This window comes from Labeo rohita, chromosome 7 (assembly GCF_022985175.1).
Source record: "Labeo rohita strain BAU-BD-2019 chromosome 7, IGBB_LRoh.1.0, whole genome shotgun sequence".
In the NCBI taxonomy this organism is placed as follows: Eukaryota; Metazoa; Chordata; class Actinopteri; order Cypriniformes; family Cyprinidae; genus Labeo; species Labeo rohita.
The window spans coordinates 300160-320522 of NC_066875.1; the positions used below are offsets into that span (position 1 = coordinate 300160).

General features: G+C 36.8%; 1 protein-coding gene across 41 annotated transcripts in view; it reads left to right on the forward strand.

Moving 5' to 3' along the window:
* Positions 1–20363, forward strand: part of LOC127168251 (receptor-type tyrosine-protein phosphatase delta) — a 311712-nt gene that overhangs the window by 128255 nt on the left and 163094 nt on the right. For all 41 annotated transcript variants that reach the window (XM_051114908.1, XM_051114921.1, XM_051114911.1 and 38 more), the window contains exon 6: positions 1868–1916. The gene's annotated coding sequence lies outside the window, so the exon portion shown is untranslated. The remainder of the gene's footprint in view (positions 1–1867; positions 1917–20363) is intronic.

Genomic DNA, 20363 nt, shown 5'->3' on the forward strand with positions numbered 1-20363 from the left:
ATTTGAGGGATTCAGCTCCAGCAAACAAAGGGTGAAATGAGTTAAATATATTATATTTGTTTATTTTAGTTATATGTTTGCCTAATATACAGGTTGACGTTTAGCACAGTGACATTTGGGTGCTGAAATTATGTTGCTGGAAGAGTTAATGTTTTTAAGTATTTTACTTAATATGTTGCTTTGCCTTGAATATTGTGTAAATGATTATAATAATAATAATTTGTCCACGGGCACAGAGCTGAGTCAACATATTCAGGTGATTGTCTGTAAAAGCTGAGTGCAGTGCATTGTGGGATTCCCAGAGGTGAACTTAATGCAAATGAGATGCAAAAACCCAGTCCAGCAGCCAATCGCTTGTCGTGAGTTTTGGGTGAGGAGTTTCCTCTGGTTTCAGAGCTCAGATTGCATGTTCATGTGTTTGTTTTAACGCGGTATGTGCTTGAAATTGGCTGCTTTACTGTGTTTGTTTATGAGGACCTGGAGGATTTGTTATTCATTTTTAGTATTCGGAATCTTCGCAAGTTGTTATTTTGTCTTACTATATGTAAATATGTTATGAGAAAAAGCTTATTCAGGGCAACACTAATTAATTGTTTTATTTATTTATTTATTTATTTTTAATCTTGTTTTGTTAAAATGCTTCTGTAAGGTGTATGTGAACAAAGTTACAGGTTCCCTGCTTCATCAGAAATATTTCCATGCATTGTGTTTTTGTTTATGTGTGTATTTTTTCCAGCACATGTATACGTACAATATGTACAGATTTAATCAATATAATGCGGCCAAAATTGGCATCTCAGTTCAGTAGAACATCATAACAACACCTGGCGTTTCTGGATATTTGTAATGAAATGTCAGAGCTCGATCATCCCGAAACTGAACCCCGAGATGTTTGATACAGAGACTTTCATTTGCCTTAAACCCTTAATCTTGATGATGATGATGATGTTGTTGATGTGGATCACAAACACACACAGATCTGACAGTGTAATTTCTATCCAGACAGAAACGTGCTTCCATTAATCCTAAATTTACATGTTTTGAGGTTTGACGGTCACATTTTGTGTTCCTCCAAGCATATAATCAACATTTCTAATGAAAAATAACATTGTTACGGCACAATTATCCTAAAATGTCAGAGTCGCTTTTCAATACGACTGCTGCCAAATGAAATTCAAATGAGTCGTCGTTATGCACATTTGTATTTCTACAAGATACAGATGAAGTATCATAACGATTATACAGTATATCTGAGTGTTATATCACTGATTAAAGGAGTTCACCCAAAAATCAAGATCGCGTCATTGTTTTCAGACATGAGCGTGTTCACGTGACGACAGATCAACTTGACCAAAAGATGCGCTAAATTAATCAGAAGTGACAGGAAAGACCTTTATAATGTTACAGTACATTTCTACTTTAAATATAAATGCTGTTCTTTTGAACTTTCTGTTCATCTGTGAATCTTGAAAAAATACATGTATGACCATTTCCACAAGACATATTGTGCAGCACAACTGTTTTCTACATTATTGATAATCATAAATGTTTGTTGAGCAGCAAATCAGTATATTAGAATGATTTCTGAAGGATCATGTGACACTGAAGACTGGAGTAATGATGCTGAAAATTCAGCTGCGCATCACAGAAATAAATTACAGTTTAAAACGTATTCACATCAAAACAGCTGTTCTAAATTAAAATATTATTTCATAATTTTTACTGTATTTTGATCAAATAAACACAGGTAATTGGAGAGATACATAGATAGACATGTACTGTCTCACATACGTTTTACAAACTCGCATAATGCATTAATTGATTGATTGTATGTATTTTTCTCATTAATGTCTGTGTTTCTGTGCAGGTCTCCGGAGGGAAAATGTTCCACTGATTTTCGTTCCTGCAACCTCAAAGTAAGACCAACACACGCACACACACCCTGATAAACCTGTAGATGTGTATGAATCAGAGTTGGAGTCTTGTGGTGGACGGGTTAGTGATGGTTAGTTTGGTTGTGATCACATTAGAGACGGATGAAGGTGAATCCGGCTGAGGCTCTGATGGGTCTGTGACTGTAGATCTCTGTGTGTAGTGTCTGTGATGGTGAGCGTGACCCGTGTGTGTTTGGTTTGGTGACGTGTGTTCACACACACTGATGTTCTCGAAACTCCCGCAGAGCCGCTGATCAGCGTGGATTCGTCACACTCCCGTCTCTGTAATGTGCTGTCGGTTCTTGTGTCGGGTTTTGACGTCTTGCAGATGTTACGAGATCTCGCTGATGAACGATCGCATTCGTTCATTTGCCTCAGCAGATCCGGCTGTTCAGGACGCGTGTCATCTGAACAGATCTGCTCCACGTACACTCACATTCATCTTTAATCAACTCAGTACAGTCACTGTCTTCTATCAGGTCCTCTCCTCACTGCTGTTCTTGACAGTCCATTCAACCTGTTTGTTTTTCTTTCTTTCTTTAAAATCATATTCTGTAGTGAAAGTGTAGTGTTGTTGTTTTTTTTTTTTTTTTTTTTTTTTTTTTTTTTTTTTTAATTAATTTATTTTTTTAAGCTCCAGGTTATGCAGTGTATAATAATAATAATAATAATAATAATAATAATAAAAGTAATCATAATGACTATAATAAATATAACTTTTTTTTTTTTTTTTTTACAAAATAATAAATATTATTGTAAATTACTAGTGAAAAATGATGTTTGGTTCATTAATGTACGTTAAAGCGTCACAAATGCACAGGTTCACAGTGAGCAGGATTCAGGGCTTCGTCACGACTCTCATCTCAACTGTTTATTGAACGAAACTGCTGACGGTTTACTGTGTGAATGAATGTTGTATTGTGAGCCTGGAAATAGATCTTGAACAAATAAACTGAGAGCGAGTGTAAGACGGCCATTAGCGTTCCTGTCACTGCTGTCATTTTGTGGAGGAAATATAGAAATGCTGTGGTTTTGTACTGGAGTGAGTTTAGAAGAGGAGATTCAGCTCTGAACGGCCTTCAGACACGATTTACACTCGCAATTTACCCAGAGTTCAACAGACAAGACTGATGGACCACCGACTGTCCGTCTGTACAATAAAACTGCAGCTACTGCACTGTCTGTCTCACTGACCACCACACACACACACACACACACACCTATGTAAATGTGTGTCACCTGAGCTATCAGCAGACAACTGCATTTGCACAGTTTTTAAAGATCATTACATATAAAGAACATCCCCATGAACTATGGCAACCCAGTGTGTGTGTGTGTGTGTGTGTGTGTGTGTGTGTGTGCGCGTGCGTGTGTGTGTTTATTTATTTGTGTATTTTATCAAAGGCTGGTTTTAAATTTTAAATGCAATCAGCATCAAACAAATCTAAAATATTGAGAGGCGCTTGACAGAAGTTGAATCATGTTCTTGTGCGGTGAAGGCACGATCTGTGAGTTAGAGCATGTTCAAATGAGTAAATAACTGAAATAACTAGTAATTATATCATAAATTACTGAAACTACTGTCTTAACTACACATTTGTGTAGTGTGTCAAAAATGCAGCTATTTTCTGCAGCATTTTTGTAGTATAATTCATGCAAAAGTGATTGAAGTGTGTGTGTATATATATATATATATATATATTTTATTATTTTTTTTTATAGGGGAGAAATGTTATTGCATTATTTTTTTTCACAAGCAAAATGTATACTGCCATTCAAAAGTTTGTCGGTAAGATTTTTTTTTCCTGCTCACAAAGGCTGCATTTATTAGACAAAAAATGCTGGAATAAGCTGGATGCAAAGCTTAAAAACACAACAACGATTACTTCCAGTCCAGTGTTATTTTAGCATCATTGAGATACTAGTTATGATAATACTTTTTATGGTTTTTAAAATCTTTTTATGGTTTTAGTTTGTTTATTTAAAAATATTTTATTTCAACCTTTTTTCAGGATTCTTTGATAAACAAGAAATTTGGCATTTATTTGAAATAGAATAATATAAACATTTTGGACATTGTCTTGTGCGCTTGCTGAATTAATAGAAAATAAAATAAATAAATAAATACAAAATAAATATATACTGACCCGCATTACAAGTCACATGAGTTGCGTAATCAGATTACTTTTTTCCATTAACTAGTAAAGTAACACATTACATTTAATTTACAAGAAAATATTACTTTTTCAAGTAACATCACTCTTTGTTTCTTTCATTTCTTTGTTTTCCCGTTTACTGACTGACAGCTCTTCTGTCCCCATGTTGAGAGAAATTGTGTGGCGCTGTGTGCCCCATGTCTGTTACTGCAGTTCTAAACTAAATGTGAACATGCATTTACTCACTTTCACGAAACCAGATTCAGTATTCATCAGAATGAATAAAGAACAGTGAAATGCAAACTCAGAATATGGCACAAGTGATACGAATGATACTTTCCATAAAAAGTAACAGAGTACTTAGTTAAGTAGTTAGTAACTAAGTAATTAGTTACTTTTTAGGGAGTAATGCAATATTGTATTGCATTACTTTTAAAAGTAACTTTCCCCAACACTGCTGACCCCTTGTACAGTGGTGTATATACTGTACATCAGTGTATTTCACTGTAATGCTATTTCATTATACCGCAGCAGATGGTTTAGAGCGTCACTGGTCACGTGATGCTCAGAGCTCGCGTGATTGGCTCAGAAGAATCTGGCGCCGTTAGTGAGCACAGGTGACTCCAGCCAAGCAGCTGTCATTGAGATGAATGTGAGCTGAAGGAGGGATCAGAGCTCCTCCGGCTCAGGCGAGACCCAGTTTCACCGCAGACCGATGAGATTTCACCAGATCCTTCCTCTGTGGCCTCGTTTTCCTTCGTTGTATTTGTTTAGCCGTTACCCTTTTCTCTTTAGCGGATCCGTGTCTAAACATTGTTCTCTTATTGACTCTAAAGGTCTAATTAACATATGCACAAAAACACGAGAGATAATTATTTCTGCACAGTCACGATTCAGAAAACTCCGATAATTGAATTCTCCTCTTCATTTCCCTAAAAAACCCGAGCCAGCGGTCCAGACGCGGCTCTCTGAAGTTAATTATCTTCATTATGGAATCATCCTTTCTTCCACACGCAAACTTCTCCAGAATAACTCATTACACGACTTCATGAACGCACGCAGTTTGCTATGTGATCCACACATAAACGTCCCGCTCTTACAGGGATTCAGTGACGGATTTGTTTTCAGTTTGAAGAATTAGATGTCAATGTCTGGCCATCAGGAATGATATATCATTATACTGCTTAATAACCTTCACAAACACACGCAAATAAAACTCAAAATAAACACGACTAAACAAAGTCTTTGGGATGGGCTTCAACGCCAGGGAAAGACTGTGGCACTTTTTTATTCTTGTCAGGATGAATTTACTGATCAGCACAAAACAAAAGCCAGCTGGAATTACAGAACCGTACTGATGGACTGCTGGGATTGTTGGGACGATGCTTCAATATAGAGTTAAAAATAGAGGGGGAAAAAAAACGAATAAAAATAAAACCAACAACAACAAATCAGTCTGAGAACATCATAAGAAGCATATTGAATGAAACGTTACTTAAAAACTTAAAGGATCAAATGAAAACAGTCAAAAAAAATCAAACAAAAAAAACCCTACTTTTGAAGATTCTTTACAGATTGACTCTGTATAACTGCATCTGTCAAGCTCTTAAAAGAAGAAAATCAATAACTCAAATTTGAGTCTGATTCTCACAAAAAAAGCATCAAATTGACACTGTAAAACTTTCAGTTTCTGTTTTTTAAGTTGAAATGTTTAAATGACTAATACTAAAAGTAACATAATAAATTAGCTTTTTTTGTTTTACTAAAAGCTCATTTATAATGTAATTTTATATAAATAATACTTAAATAGCGTTTTTTTAAATAGGGTTTGTTTTTATAGAAACAACAGAGTGAAAGTGACTTAATGATAGCTGATTTTAGCTGAACTCTGTCTTGAACAGAATTTCCATGTGAGACTCGAGATAAAACCGCACAAGGGTTTAAACAAACAGTTACAGACGAGTGACAAAATAAAAAGCGACAGAACGGACGCTCAACAGCAGATGCAGCGCGAACAGATGTGCACACATTAAAATCATCTCGCAGCGTCTTCAGATGAAAACAGGTCAAGCTCACGCACCTGACTGTGTCCTGCGGGACTCGCGATACATCTTTAATTAAGAAAACAATCTTCCTCCGCTCAGAGTTCACTAAACTGAGACCTACTTCTGGATTTCCTGTCGTCACTGCTGTTGTTTGCGTTGAGAAGTTTCCCGTCTGAGAGCGACATTAAATCAGTGTTCATGGAACCAGACTTTAAATGAGCAGTTCAGCCAAAATTCATCAACAAATGTTTTACTTTTTTTTTTTTTCAGTGGAACTCACATTATGTCTAGAGGAATGTCCGTGCTGCTTTGTTCCACATAATATTAATTAGACTTCATATCTACAGCTAAACTTCCACAGTCCATCTCCTTTTGTGCATTTTTCATGTTTAGCAGCCATATAAAATGTTTATCGCACCAAATGTTTGCAACAAACGTTTGTTTGGCCAGTCCATCAGTCTCTGGGTCTGGTTTTGTGTTGCTCAAAAGTCTGTTCAACAGATATTGTATGATTATTTAAAATGTATAATAATTTATCAGTGCTGGTAGTAACTGATTACATGTAATCTGGATTATTTAATCAGATTCCAAAAATGTACTACGTGTAATTAGAAATGCTCATAATCAGATTACAGTTGTTTTTTTTTTTTTTAATGGATTACATGATTACATATTATTTACTTAAGGACAGCAAAATATTAATTCATTAAGTCATTGTTGTTTTCGTGTTCATTAATGTTTATTCATATAATGCATAATAATTACATAATAATTACTTAATATTTTTTTTTATAATATATTTGCATTAACTTATAATAATATATAATTATTAACTTTATTAACTCACTAGTCACTCACTATTGACTCACTAATATATTATGTAATGCAGTGTGCAGTGGTGTTGATATTGTTTTTTTTTAATATCAATGTTTATTGATTTTAATTTTTAGTGTTTAATAAGTTTACAATTTGATTAAAAGTACATGATGAGTAACCTAGATGACAACACTAACTACAGTTTTCATCATTAGTAATTAATCCACCCAGCTCGGTAACTGAGTTGATCCGTAATGAGGCGCGAGATGACGCATTTTAACCAGGTGTGCTTGCAGTGAGTTGCAGGTTTACTGAGAGAAACTCTGAAGTAGTTCCGTGAAATGTCTCCGTTCTGGGAAACTTCCTGTTAGATAAGAAAGAGGCCCAAATTATTTTACATTGTTGAAAATATCAAATGTTTTAATAATCTCATTCAGTACGTCACTCAAGAGCAATTTACTCAGCTTGATATGAAAGTCTTGGAGTGTGTGTTATTCTGTATGAAGTGATTTGAGGCATTAATGGAGGTCTTGTTCATTTCCGTGCGCTTTAACTGAAGAGGGAAGAGCTTGTGCAGAGATTTGCCTTGATTGACTCGGGAAAGTATGGATTCTAACGAGTGCCGTGTGTCGGACTTCAAATTATAATGCGGGTTTTTAAGACGTGAGAGGAAATTTTACAGGAAATGCCATTAGATCTCTATTTCTCGGTAAAAGTGACTCTCAGCATCACTACTACATCATTTTGTTATTATATGCTACTCCATAAAGCTCACAGAGAACATGGGCAGGAGCAGGACCGCATAAGTGAACATTACAATATTTTAATTGTACGCTATTGATGTTGTGACGTTAAAAAAACACAACAGGAAATAAATACATTGGGACATTCGATGTCACCCGCCGCATCCCACGAAGGAAAGGCTGTGAGAAATCAGGTATTTCCGAGTCTGCGAGTTCCTGGAGAACGGTGAGTCGGCCTCGGTCCTCCCTCCCGCTTCCCTCCGCAGCTAATAAAGAGTAACTCTTTATCTCAGACAGGTTTTTAATATCAGAGGAACAAAATTAAGTTGACCCCGTCACAAAGCCTCGGGACTGACGGTGAAGTGTAAGCCGGCCTTCTCCTCTAATCTCGCCGTCGCTCCTCCCGCGCTCCCCTCGGACGGCGATAAGACCTCCCTCGCGCTAGCGCTAAGTCTAATGAAGATCTTATCTCTTCTCAATGGTAGATATTAACATGTCCTCATCAAATCCACAACCCTCGGCCTCCCTCGAATCGGCTCCAAACAATGCCTCGCCGACGGACCGGAATGGATCCCGAGAAATGAGCTTTCCTTCATCTTGCGGCATTGTAATTTTTGTCAAACGCTCATCAAGATTAATCAAACGCCGGCGTTCGGATCGGCGCCAGCAAGCTAATGACCTCATTGTCGAGGTTCTGAGATCCTGCGAGATCTTGACTGAGAGTTTCTCATTATGGAAACGATGAACTAGAGAGAAACTAGTCTCGCTTAACACCAAAGTACACTGCGGTTTTGACGCAAACATTTAATGTAGCGAACAGCCCAGCACAAACCGAGTTTCATTTTTCTCTGTTTCTGTGCTGTTTCTCCTTACGCCCGATTTAAAAACATTTGTAGTCATAAAACATTGTACATGTAAATGTGCAGTAAAAAAAAAAAAAAAAAGCCTGTTGATATTTTAAGTCATCAAAACAGACATGCCCCTCCCAAACAGATCACACCCCTCTTAATAGCTCGGCCCCCAAACTCAAAAACATACTATGCAACATACAAGCACCTCCCCCATCACGAGTGGACACGCCCCCTACTGTTGATTGGCTGCAAGTGTGTTTTGGCACTCAGTCCAATCCACTTTCACCAGCATATTTCAGAAAACTTACTGCACCTTAAAATACACTTAAGTTTAGACTCGAATGCTTAACGTATGCCACAGCCTTTCAAACTACACTTCATTTCATAGCATGTGGGAACATTGGTGCTCAGTGGATTTTTCTTTGTCCAGTGTTTGTGTTGTTTCTCTCTGGAAGTTTTGCACGATAAAATGTTTTTGCACCTTTTTAAACTAAAGTTTTGTGAATCTCCGAATCGACTCATGCAAGCACTCATTAACAAGACTGTCTATTGTTGTTGCATCTTCAGTAGCTTTCTTTTGTTTTGTTGTCCACGGCCCGGTCAGCGTCACCACCTAGTGGACAAACTAATTCAAGGTGCATGTACGAGCTTAACGTACACTGTATGCGTGGTTAGAAAAATCTGATAATATGTGCATATTTCACTGCTGATGAAAGTTAGGCCATGCACACTAAACGCATAGTGAACGTAAAAAAGCTAAGCGTACTTAAGGCTTTGGATGGAATTGCAACTCATTTTAATTCAGAACTGCCCACTAAGTCAGGATGGACTTGAAGTGGCCTTTTGAATTTGGAAATGCCTCTGAGAAGTGGAATATGTTTTTGTGAGATGTCTCAATGAAAATCTCTGAACGTGTTTTCATTGAAGACTGGATAACGCTATCTAACCCAGCCGCGGGATCTTTTCCAGAATCGCTCAATGCGTGGGAAACTGTAAAAACAACTCGGGCGGACAGATTAAAACATTGTGCGTTCTGACTACACGAAGCCAGACACAGAAAATGTTATGATGCTTTTTGTGTCTGAAGATTTTAGGAAACAAACAAACAAAACAAAAAAAATCCACATTTACAAAACACAGGAGATAAAAAAATGTGCAGAAATGAGGACATTTCCACTATTTTCATTGTGTATGTGTGTCGGTGTGTGTGGCTGAAGGAGGAAAAGTAAAGTATTCTGGATCTCTTATCATTGCTTGTGGCACTGGGAAAAAAAGAGAGACAGATGAAATATTAAGTGTGAACATTGCTGGAAGACATGGGAAATAAATGGGTTTGCTTGACAGATTTGCTTGAGATTTGGACGGATCCATTGCTGGCCTGAAAAAAAAAAAAAGCACAGATAAAAATACAACATCAAAGTGGCTTGTAAAAGACCTGATTGTTTAGTCATTACTTTTATTGATATACATCAATTGAACCGTTTCCCAAAAAGAGACCAGATATGAAAATGATTTTGTGCAATGTGGCCATTCAACCTGATTCAGGATCAGCCTTTATTTTGTGATGTCCTCATTAATATTTGTCACACAGTGGACATGAAATATTGATTTGAATGTAAATGATTTTATGACGCGAGCGCGGAGTTCAGCGCTGATTATACGAATGCATTTAATGGCAGAACGCCACGACTAATCAGGATAAAAAGAATGAATGAATAGAAAATGAATTCGCCAGTATGAGCAGAAAGAGCCCACATCAGCGAACGGGGCGCCGTGGGGTCAGAGGTCACACCGGCGGAGCTTTGTTTTCAGTTCCTCTCGAGCGCATTTCGCTTATTCAGCTCAAGTAATAGCAGGAAAGTGTACGATCGATGCTGATTGATCCGAAAGACCTTGGCAATTAGCCCGTGTGCACAGGGCCGTGTTATAGCAGATGCGTAAACACACAGCAGCGCCGCTGGATTGAGTTAAAGCTGGAACTGACACCTGTACGCGTCTGTCGCTTCTCATGAACGCGGAGCGCCGTTGTTGTTGTTGTTGTGTTGGGCTCTGCTGTCTGTCTGCCGCTATTTAGACACGGAAAAATGCAAAGTGAAGGCTTTGACATCCGTAAGTGTTACATATTGTATAAAACGTCGCCCACATTTGACATGCAAATTTAATCAGGAAAGCTGCATATATTGTCATTTTGAACACTGCCAGCAAACGCAACACTTAAACACAGTCATCAGATCATAAATGCACAAAGTCACTTTGTGTTTCTGTCACGTCGGACGCTTTCCTTTGCTTTTTGATTATCGTTAAGCTACTTCCATTTGCTCGACCCTGATCTTGCTGCGTCACGGAAAACATTTTGCCATTTGGACTAGGGCTGGGTTGAAAATATTGCTTTTTTTTTCAACTTCAGTCTGTGCTGTTTTCAATTGGTGCGTGAACAAAACTTAACTAAACATTACCAGATCTCCCATCCAATGAGTCACAATAAGCTAATATGTCTTAGCTTAGCTAAGTTCTGCCAATTTTGTTTCAAAATTCAAACAATAAACACCATTTTAGCACTCTTTGGTTTGCATATTATTATTTATAAATTAATCTAAATTATCATTTTTCATTATTTTATTTTATTTTTTTAAATAAATGATTATGTAATATTGTAATAATTTATTATAAAATCTGCCTTATGTGCAATCTGGATGTTTTTAAAATTGACTTTAGTAGTAATGTACCATCTGACAGGGTTTAGTGTATTGTTTAAAGCATTAGTTGAGATTTTTTTTTTTTCCTTAAATAAAAGTTGACTGTACCTGATTATACTATATCCAAATGAACTGATATTCAATTGAATCGGAGGCTTGTGAATCAGAATCAAACTGTGCAGTTTGTTTCAATACCCAGCCCTAATTTTGACCTTATTTTGACATTATTTAGCGAAACCTGACCACCGTAAGTCTCATTTTCTGCATCTGTGGGTTCGTGTTTTCGTTCGACGGGACGGTCTGCTGGTCCTCAGGGTCTCGTGATGCTCGTATCTGTCCGTTTAAGAAGCAGATCGATGGTCGGCCCGATGGGTTGATCACCTTAATGCTTAATCAATGCAGTCCAGCGCTCAGGAGTCCCCGGGGCCCGAGGAGACTCATTCATCCCTACGCACGCGTGTGTGTGAATTATTCTAATCTGTGACGGCCGTCTTCACGCCTGCAGACAAACACTCGTGTTGCTATTGATCTAGTGAGAGACTTTTATGACTCGCAGATCTCTAGTTCTCTTCTCTCCCCTGTGAAAACAGAAGTGTTAGTGTTAAGTACTCGTTTTTTCTTAAAAAATACTTAATACAGAAATAATATACTTTAAAGAGTAACTTAAGTGTGGACTGAATGTATTCTGTTTGGATGCAATTTCATGTTAAATGCAAATAAATAAATTTGTATTTTTAGTTTAAATTTACATTAAATGCAAATCGGCTGAACTTTAGTGTTTTTGACCCACTTAAGTATTTAAATTAGGACTTTCTCTCTGTTATCTTTGAAATATGGTTAAAGTACTGCTGAATGTACTGACATGCATTTATGATCAACTCAAATATACTTTAATGCAGGGCTTAAAGTTCTCCGTCACTACGACAGATTTCTGTCGGTTAGAGAAAATGAGGGGAAAAGAAACATGTAGCGCGTTGTTGTTGTTGTTGTGCCGGCACACCAAAAATGACAGATGATGGAATGTATCATTTGCACGTGATTATATAAAGTGAAAGAGAACTCTCTTATAGACCTTTTTCTGTGCGCCCACGGATCACGATAAGGACAGTGACAGCTTTTAAAAATTACGAAGGGAGTTTGCAAATGTGATATTGATTGAATGCAACAGTTCAGTAAACAAGAAGTTGATATTAATTGACTCACATTGTCTGACTGTAACACCACTGCCTAATTTGACTTTATTTCCTCAAGGAAAATAGTTCCAAATAAAGTAACCGCTCAGCTGCTGCACATCTCTAATACCAAACACAGCAGTGTTTTATTCATGAGTGAAAGTGTGTTTTTGAACGAATCTAGTGAGTCGATGATTCACGATTACTCAGTCATAAAGACATCAAAAGATAAGATTCTATATTCAATATTTTATATTTAAAACATTAATCTCAACATGAATTTATAAATTTAATTGTGTACTTTTGTGTTTATTAATACTAATTTCATATGATTGGTAACATTTGTTTTATTTCACTCCTTTTTTTGTTTTAATTAGAAATTTTAAAAAGCTTATAAACTTTTTTTTTTTTTTTTTTGAATTTGACGTAGATGACATACTTTTAATAAAATTAGAAAAATGCCATTACAAAGGTAAAAAGAAAATGCCTGTGTAAATCACTTTAATAAGTCAAATATCACCTCGTATTAGGAAGACTAATTTGTGATCAGAATTTCTGATTACCGATCAGAAGGTGCTTCTATTTTTATTTTATTTTTTATTAGGAGGACAAACGCTCCTAATTACAAGGAAAAAACAATTGCTTTTAAAGGAGAAGTCCACTTACAGAACAACAATTCACAAATAATTTACTCATCCCCTTGTCATTCAGGATGTTCATGTCTTTCTGTCTTCAGTCATAAAGTAATTATGGTTTTTGAGGAAAACATTTCAGCATTTTTCTCCATATAATGGACTGATATGGTGCACCTGAGTTTGAACTTCCAAAATGTAGTTTAAATGCGGCTTCAGAGGCTCTAAACGATCCCAGCCGTGGAAGAAGCGTCTTATCTAGCAAAACGATCAATCTTTTTTTTTTTCGGAAAATAAAAAAATTGTATACTTTTTTAAGCACAAAAGTGGTGTATCACAGGCTCTGGGATGAGCGTTTACGATGCTACGAGTTAGTGATGGGTCGTTCTTGGTCTTTAGAATAACTTCTTTAAAACACCACAAAATATTATCAAATAACAACACAATGATTTGAAATGTATTTAAAAGTAAAACAGTTAATTCAACATTATTACAAAGATCACTTTTTTTAACAGTATACTTAAGTGTGTTTAAAAACAGTCCTGAAAGTGTCTCTCTTTAAGTCACTTCAGTAGCTTCATTTTCATTCAGATTATATTATCTGCAAGTACAGCTTTTCTTTTTCCAAATCTACTAAAATATACCAAAATTTGAAATGCACTAGCAGTGTACATTCAGTACAATTAAGCGCACTTCTCTCTAATCTGTTGTTCACACTGAAAGTAGCTCATCGCTCTTTGTTTCTGTCACAGCCATGAGTCGTGATTTGCTACTTGATTTTACTAGTCTGTAGTTGGTAATATTAAGGCAATTTCACATTCAAGAGAGGGTTTGATTGGACCAAAAATGTTAAGATAATATCATTCAAATTTTAGTTCATTTTCCAAAAAAGGTTTTTAGATGTGTGTTTCTGTAGTTTAGATCGACTCAATGCTGACACACGTTGGACTTCTAATAGGAGATTTTGAAGATAAACAAACTGTGAACTGTTGTTTTCTGTGTGTGTGTGTGGGCTGGGTCTGTACACAAGACGAATCTGTGGTCCAGTTTCATCTAGAAGTGCTGCTTATTAAAATATTCATAAATACAATCCCATTGTCTTGTTTTATGAGTATAATTATGGCTGTCTACAGCAATTGTTCAGCAACGTGCCAATTTAAAAACTCTGTGAAACTCTAGTTTTGTCAGTTCTAATAGCAGATTATTTCGTTTTAACGTGCTTTATTAGCATGACAAATAACTGCGCATTTATATTGCAAAAGCAGCTGCAGTTTAGCTGAGGACAGAGAAGAACAAATGAGAAATATAATAAATAAATAAAAAAAAACCCCGGCATAATAACAGTAGGAAAGTAAAAGATGAAGTTGGGATGATTCTTGAACAGATTGTACCTCACGTTTACCAGTTTCCTTGTGCGTTTGGTTGGTGTCTCTGTGTGTGTGTGTGTGTAGATTACTCACGTTTGGGTTTCGTCTGATGCCTTCCGACTTCATTCAGGTCCTCTCCGGTTTCCTCCTGTCTTTGATTGGACTGTGAGTCTTCTAACCTGACACGGGCGTCGTGGCCCTTTAATCCAGAGTGACACCGGTATAAAACTCGACGCCAGCTAATCTCTCACACCAGGATTATCAGATTAATCCAGCCGGTTTATAAGATTGACAGACTATCGGGAGAGTTGATCTGTCAACTTTATCGGGCTCTTTTGGCCACGGAGGCGGTGTTTGCGTCTCTCTCATGGGCCTGGAGCGAGAGATAAGACACAAGATGAATAGAATTCAGAAAAACAGAAATAAGCCGCAGTGTAAAGCGGCGCTTTATCTGAGAGCAGGAATGGAGAGCAGACGTCCGCTGACCCGCCAGAGCGTCCGACTGCTTTAGGTGGCTCTGAGCCCGGGACCGTCGAGAGCGCCTTTCAGCGCTTTGAGCTTTGATTCAGATGGTCCAGACAGCTCAAGCCCTTCTTCTGGAAAATTAAGTCTTTATCAAGACGAGGTCAGTGAAAGGAGCTGCCGCTGCTGCAGAAAACGTTGATCGGCCGTCTTGAGAGGTCACGCTAAATATTTTAGCAGTTGTTTTCTATTCCGTCTTTTTTGAGGTCTGTCTTTTATACTTTTTTATTTTGAAATTTGATATTCATTAATAGTAATAATAATAATATAATAATAATAATAGGAATTGGCTAATGCATATTTGTTGGATCATTTTATTGCAGCAGTGTTTAATAGAATGGAATATTCTAATTAATATTAGAATATAATATTCAACAGATTTTTGAGGCTCTGCTACCACGTGAATAAATTGCATTTTAAAATATGTTAAAATAGAATAGAAAAAATGTGTTTTTTTTATTCTAATAATAATATTTTACAATATTACTGTTTTTACTGATTAAATAAATGCAACCTTGGTGAGTAAGAGACTGAAAATTATTACTAAAAAAATGGGAAAAATGATGAGGCACTAATTCGGTCATAAAATAAGTTGGCAATTTAACTGTTACAATTAAATGCATATCAGTCCAACAAATTACATCACAAGTTAGACATCCTTGCATGGTTTTAATTCTTGGATATTTCAGAAGACTCTGAAAAAATGTTATATAATAGTTCATCTAAGGCATGTAAAGTAGTTTTAACAAAACATAGGATTCATTTCTCCAATGCTTCAAAAATACACCAACACGTGTCATATTTGTGGAAAGTGTCTAATATTCCATCCTTGCATTGATCTGTGTCTCAGCCTTTTACACTTATTTGGAAATATTTGTACTGCTCTCTTTGAAACGTTCAACAAGCATTTCTCAAAGATTAAATGCTTTTTGTGACTGCAAAATTATTCCTTCTCACTCTACGCAGACACAGTAAACAAACATGAAGCGAACACACATTTACACCGCGAGTTTCCTCTTATCGGTGAGGGTCGGTGGAGCAGCGGGGGTCCGGCTCTGTAGCCCTGGGTCGATCGTTAAAGATGTCGTTAGGTGTAATTACATCTGACTGCAATCAGAACTCATTTAAATGAACAACAGAGGCCAGAACGGACTGATTTCATCAGAGAAAATCAGGTCAGTTTTGAGATTATGACCTTTAGTTTACTAACATTTCAGACCGAAGTCTAAAAAACACACAGAAATACACCTAGATGCAAAGAAATAGAAAGAGTCTCTCTTCAGCAGCATGCCTTGCTTTTCATTAAAAATAAATACTACTTTTACAGACAGATGACGGGGATCTGATCCCGGACGAGCCCCCGAATGTCACGCGGCAAGTAACAACATATTCGTGGTTCGTTTTCTTCAGTGTTCAATATAACACTATAGTGGTTCAATCAGTGAGCAAATTTGTAATTTGTTTAAACTGAGATGTGTTCCCAAAAGCTTTCAATCTGATTTTTAAGCTGCCTACACATATGCTTTCCATCACATTTGTAAAAATCATACCAAATGTGTTTTCGCTTTTCAGACTTAAATTGAGTTCGATATGCCAAAATAAGATTTTTGCTGCCTGTTTGAACAAAGTAAAAGATATATTTTTCAGAATATAAACACAGCTTATCCAAAGATGAGACTGAAAAAAGAAATCAATTTCAGAGACTTTGATTTCATCTCAAGCTTCCAGAACTCTTGTTAGTTGGGATGTGCAAGACTTTGCCTTAAACTCAACTTTAAGGTTTTACAGAAGGCCTTCTTTAAGTAAACTGGTTTTAAAGGAAAAGTCCACTTCCAAAACAAAGACTCACATATAATGTACTCACCCCCTTGTCATCCAAGATGTTCATGTCTTTCTGTCTTCAGTCGTAAAGAAATTATGGTTTTTGAGGAAAACATTTCAGCATTTTTCTCCATATAATGGACTTCATTGGTGCCCTTGAGTTTGAACTTCCAAAATGTAGTTTAAATGCAGCTTCAAAGGCTCTAAAGGATCCCAGCCGAGGGAAACGATTCTAGCGAAACAATTGGTCTTTTTTTTTTTTGGAAAATAAAAATATGTATACTTTTTAAGCGTCGTGAACGCGCATCCCAGAGCCTGTGCTACACCAGCTTTTGTGCTTAAAAAGTATACATATTTTTATTTTCCAAAAATAAAATTAAAATTAAATTAAATTAAATTAAAAAAAGACCAATCGTTTCACTAGATAAGACCTTCCTCGGCTGGGATTGTTTAGAGACTTTGAAGCTGCATTTGAACTACATTTTGGAAGTTCAAAATCGGGGCACCAATGAAGTCCATTATATGGAGAAAAATCCTGAAATGTTTTCCTCAAAAACCATAATTTGTTAATGGCTGAAGACCGAAAGACATGAACATCTTGGATGACAAGGGGGTGAGTACATTATATGTGAGTCTTTGTTCTGGAAGTGGACTTCTCCTTTAAGTTCACCCAGTTCTGGTCTGACATGTTTACTGAACACATCACTAGTGGTGGGACATTTAAAAACAGCACTAGACTTGACACAATGGCAAGATGCACTCGATAACTCTAAGATCAACCAGAGTTGACTAGTTGATATGTAGGTTTTTGGATGACTAGCCAAACATTGTGACCCTTCCCAAATTCATGCTAGTGTCCCCAGATTGCTTTGACACTGGTGGCAAACACACACACACACACACACACACACACTGGTCTTTGCAGCAGGTTTGTTGCCCACTCTGATATCTCGTTAATATCACACATTTTCCCGTCTGTGCTGCAGATGTCCATGGTGTGGACGGACAGAAAAAATGTTGTTTCTTTATTAATTTCAATATTTTGCCAGAGTCAAACATCTGTGATATCACTACACTGACTCAGAGTGGTGCTTTCCCACAGTGTGTGCTGTGCCAACACACACAAACACACACACACACACACACGCGCGCGCGCAGGTGCGTCAGCGCAGTGGCCAGGTGGATGTCTGGCACACACAGCAGCTCAGATGTAGAGGAGAATTCTAAATCTGATCTCACTGACAGACCAGCGCTGCGAGCGCATCGCTGCTGATCAACCAGAGGATGATCCGTTTGTCAGCATCATTTCCCTTAGTTAATTCACTCTAGTTTTCTTTTATCGTGTCGTTGTTCCCAGTCTTTCATTTGATTCACATTGTGCCTAAAAACACCGCAGGAACAGATCACCCCAAAATAAAAACTGTCTCATCATTTACCATGACTTCCTTCAGGCTTTATTTTCTTCATGCTTCGTGCAGTTCTGACGAACATGAACCAGGATTGTTAGAAAAATGATCTCTGTAATGATGTCTGTAAGGCTGCAGTGAAAGTAAATGGTTGTGGATGAGAACAGACCGAAATGTAACCGTTGTCAGTGTTTTTAGTGTATTGCTGTGTGCTAGGTTTTTCTAGATGGCTGCTTGACGTAAAATGAGCCCAGCCACAAATCTAAATGGTATTCTGGTGTCATTCGTGTCTGTATCACAAACTAGTGTTATTGTAGTATAATTCGTATTTAGTTAGTTGGCAAGCCAAAAGTAGTCATTTTTGTTTAAGGTTTTTAAGTCTTACATGTAATATTTATATTTCAAAATAATTTTTTATAGTTTTAATTAGGGCTGGACGATTAATCGAAAAGAAATCGAAACCGAAAGTCAGAACGTCTAAACTATGTAATTTCCCATGTCGGTTATTTCGTTTTTTTTTTAATCCTTTCGCCTTAAAAACATACTAACACGTGTAGTCAGCGCTATACGGACGTGACCACTGCGCACTTGAGTGGTGAGAATTTAAACTTCTCCTGAGCGCTGCGTCCTGCGCTTTAAAAGGTGGTCGCACAACAGCACTGCACTGTGTCTGGAACACCTCATACAACAAGTACAACACGACGTAGCTAGCTAGCAAATACTCATTTTAAAGATGTCACAACGGTGTGCAACCACCTTTAGACGCAAAGACGTGTTGTGTGTAAATGGCCAGTAAGAACCTACAGTAAATACTGTTGCATATGAAGTGACAGGACACGATCAGTGAGATGGTGCTGTGCTTTTTCACTTAATCAGCAGTGTTTTATTTACATTTATTATTTAAAACATTCGTTTACAGGAGATGCAAGTTATTATTTTCTACTTTTCACATTGCATTATTTTAAATAATATTAATTTAAAAGAGATGGGCCTACAAGTTATTTTCTGCTTCACATGACAATATTTAAAATGTATTTTGTTTGCAAGAGATGATGGCTATTTTCTACTTCTGACATGGCAATATTCTATGATTTTGTTTGCAAAAAAATGAAGTGAAAAAAAATGTTTTCTATTTTTTTTTTTTAGGAAACTTGCTTTTTACAATAAATCTGAAATGTGACTTTTTTCATAAGACGTCTTAATTTCAAGCAAGCTTTGATGTTAAAAATATTTAAAAAAAAAATAACCATAAATATTTTGTTTTCTTGAAATCACAAAGAAACACTCTTTCATTAGACAAAAATATTCCACCTTTAATAGCTGAGTATATTTACAGTGCAAACCTTTTAATGAACTATAAGAGCAAAAATCTGTCAATAAATAAATAAATAAAATAATTTAAGTTCAATAATCGCAATCGAGGTAAAATGTTCAATTAATCAAGCTTTTGATTTTAGGTCCTATCGCCCAGCCCTAGTTTTAATTTACAGTAACAATAGCACAAATGCATGATGAGTTACACACTTAAGCAAAAGTTTACACAACAAAGTTGGTTTAGAATCTGCATTTCCAGTGGTATCTAGGTGAATTCGCTCAAATTGTTCAATTCTGCTCAGAGAAGGCATGAATGCATTTATGTTACAATTACAATCACATAAATAAATAGCTTTTAGGCACCTTTACACAGCCAAGTTGAGGCTTTTCTGTGCCGACTCAAAATTCAGCATAATCATGCAGTTTCTCTTAAAAGCCAGCCTAAATTATTCCTGCTCTGTCCCACTTCAGCTCCTAGTGTCAACATTTATAATTTAGACTTCATTATTAGTGATCTGATCACATCACTAACTATAAGCAACATTAATATTATGCTTGACTTAACAACACCAGTAATAAAGACAAACTGAACACAGTGAAAAGTGTGTCATGAAAGCAAGATGCCTATGGCAAGGGCTGTCCTCTCAACACACACACACACACACACACACACACACACACACTGTAGCTAAAGTGCTTTTAAATGACTGGTGTGCCATGCCATCAATAAACAGAAGCTTTCAGTGTTGTGTTTCTGTTGTCTTTTGTGCGTGTGCATGTGTGTGTGTGTGTGTGAGAGAGAGAGAGGGAGAGAGAGATCGAGTCAACACACACACACACACACACAGGCTGGCCAGCAATCAGTAAATTAATTAGGTGGACCTTCTG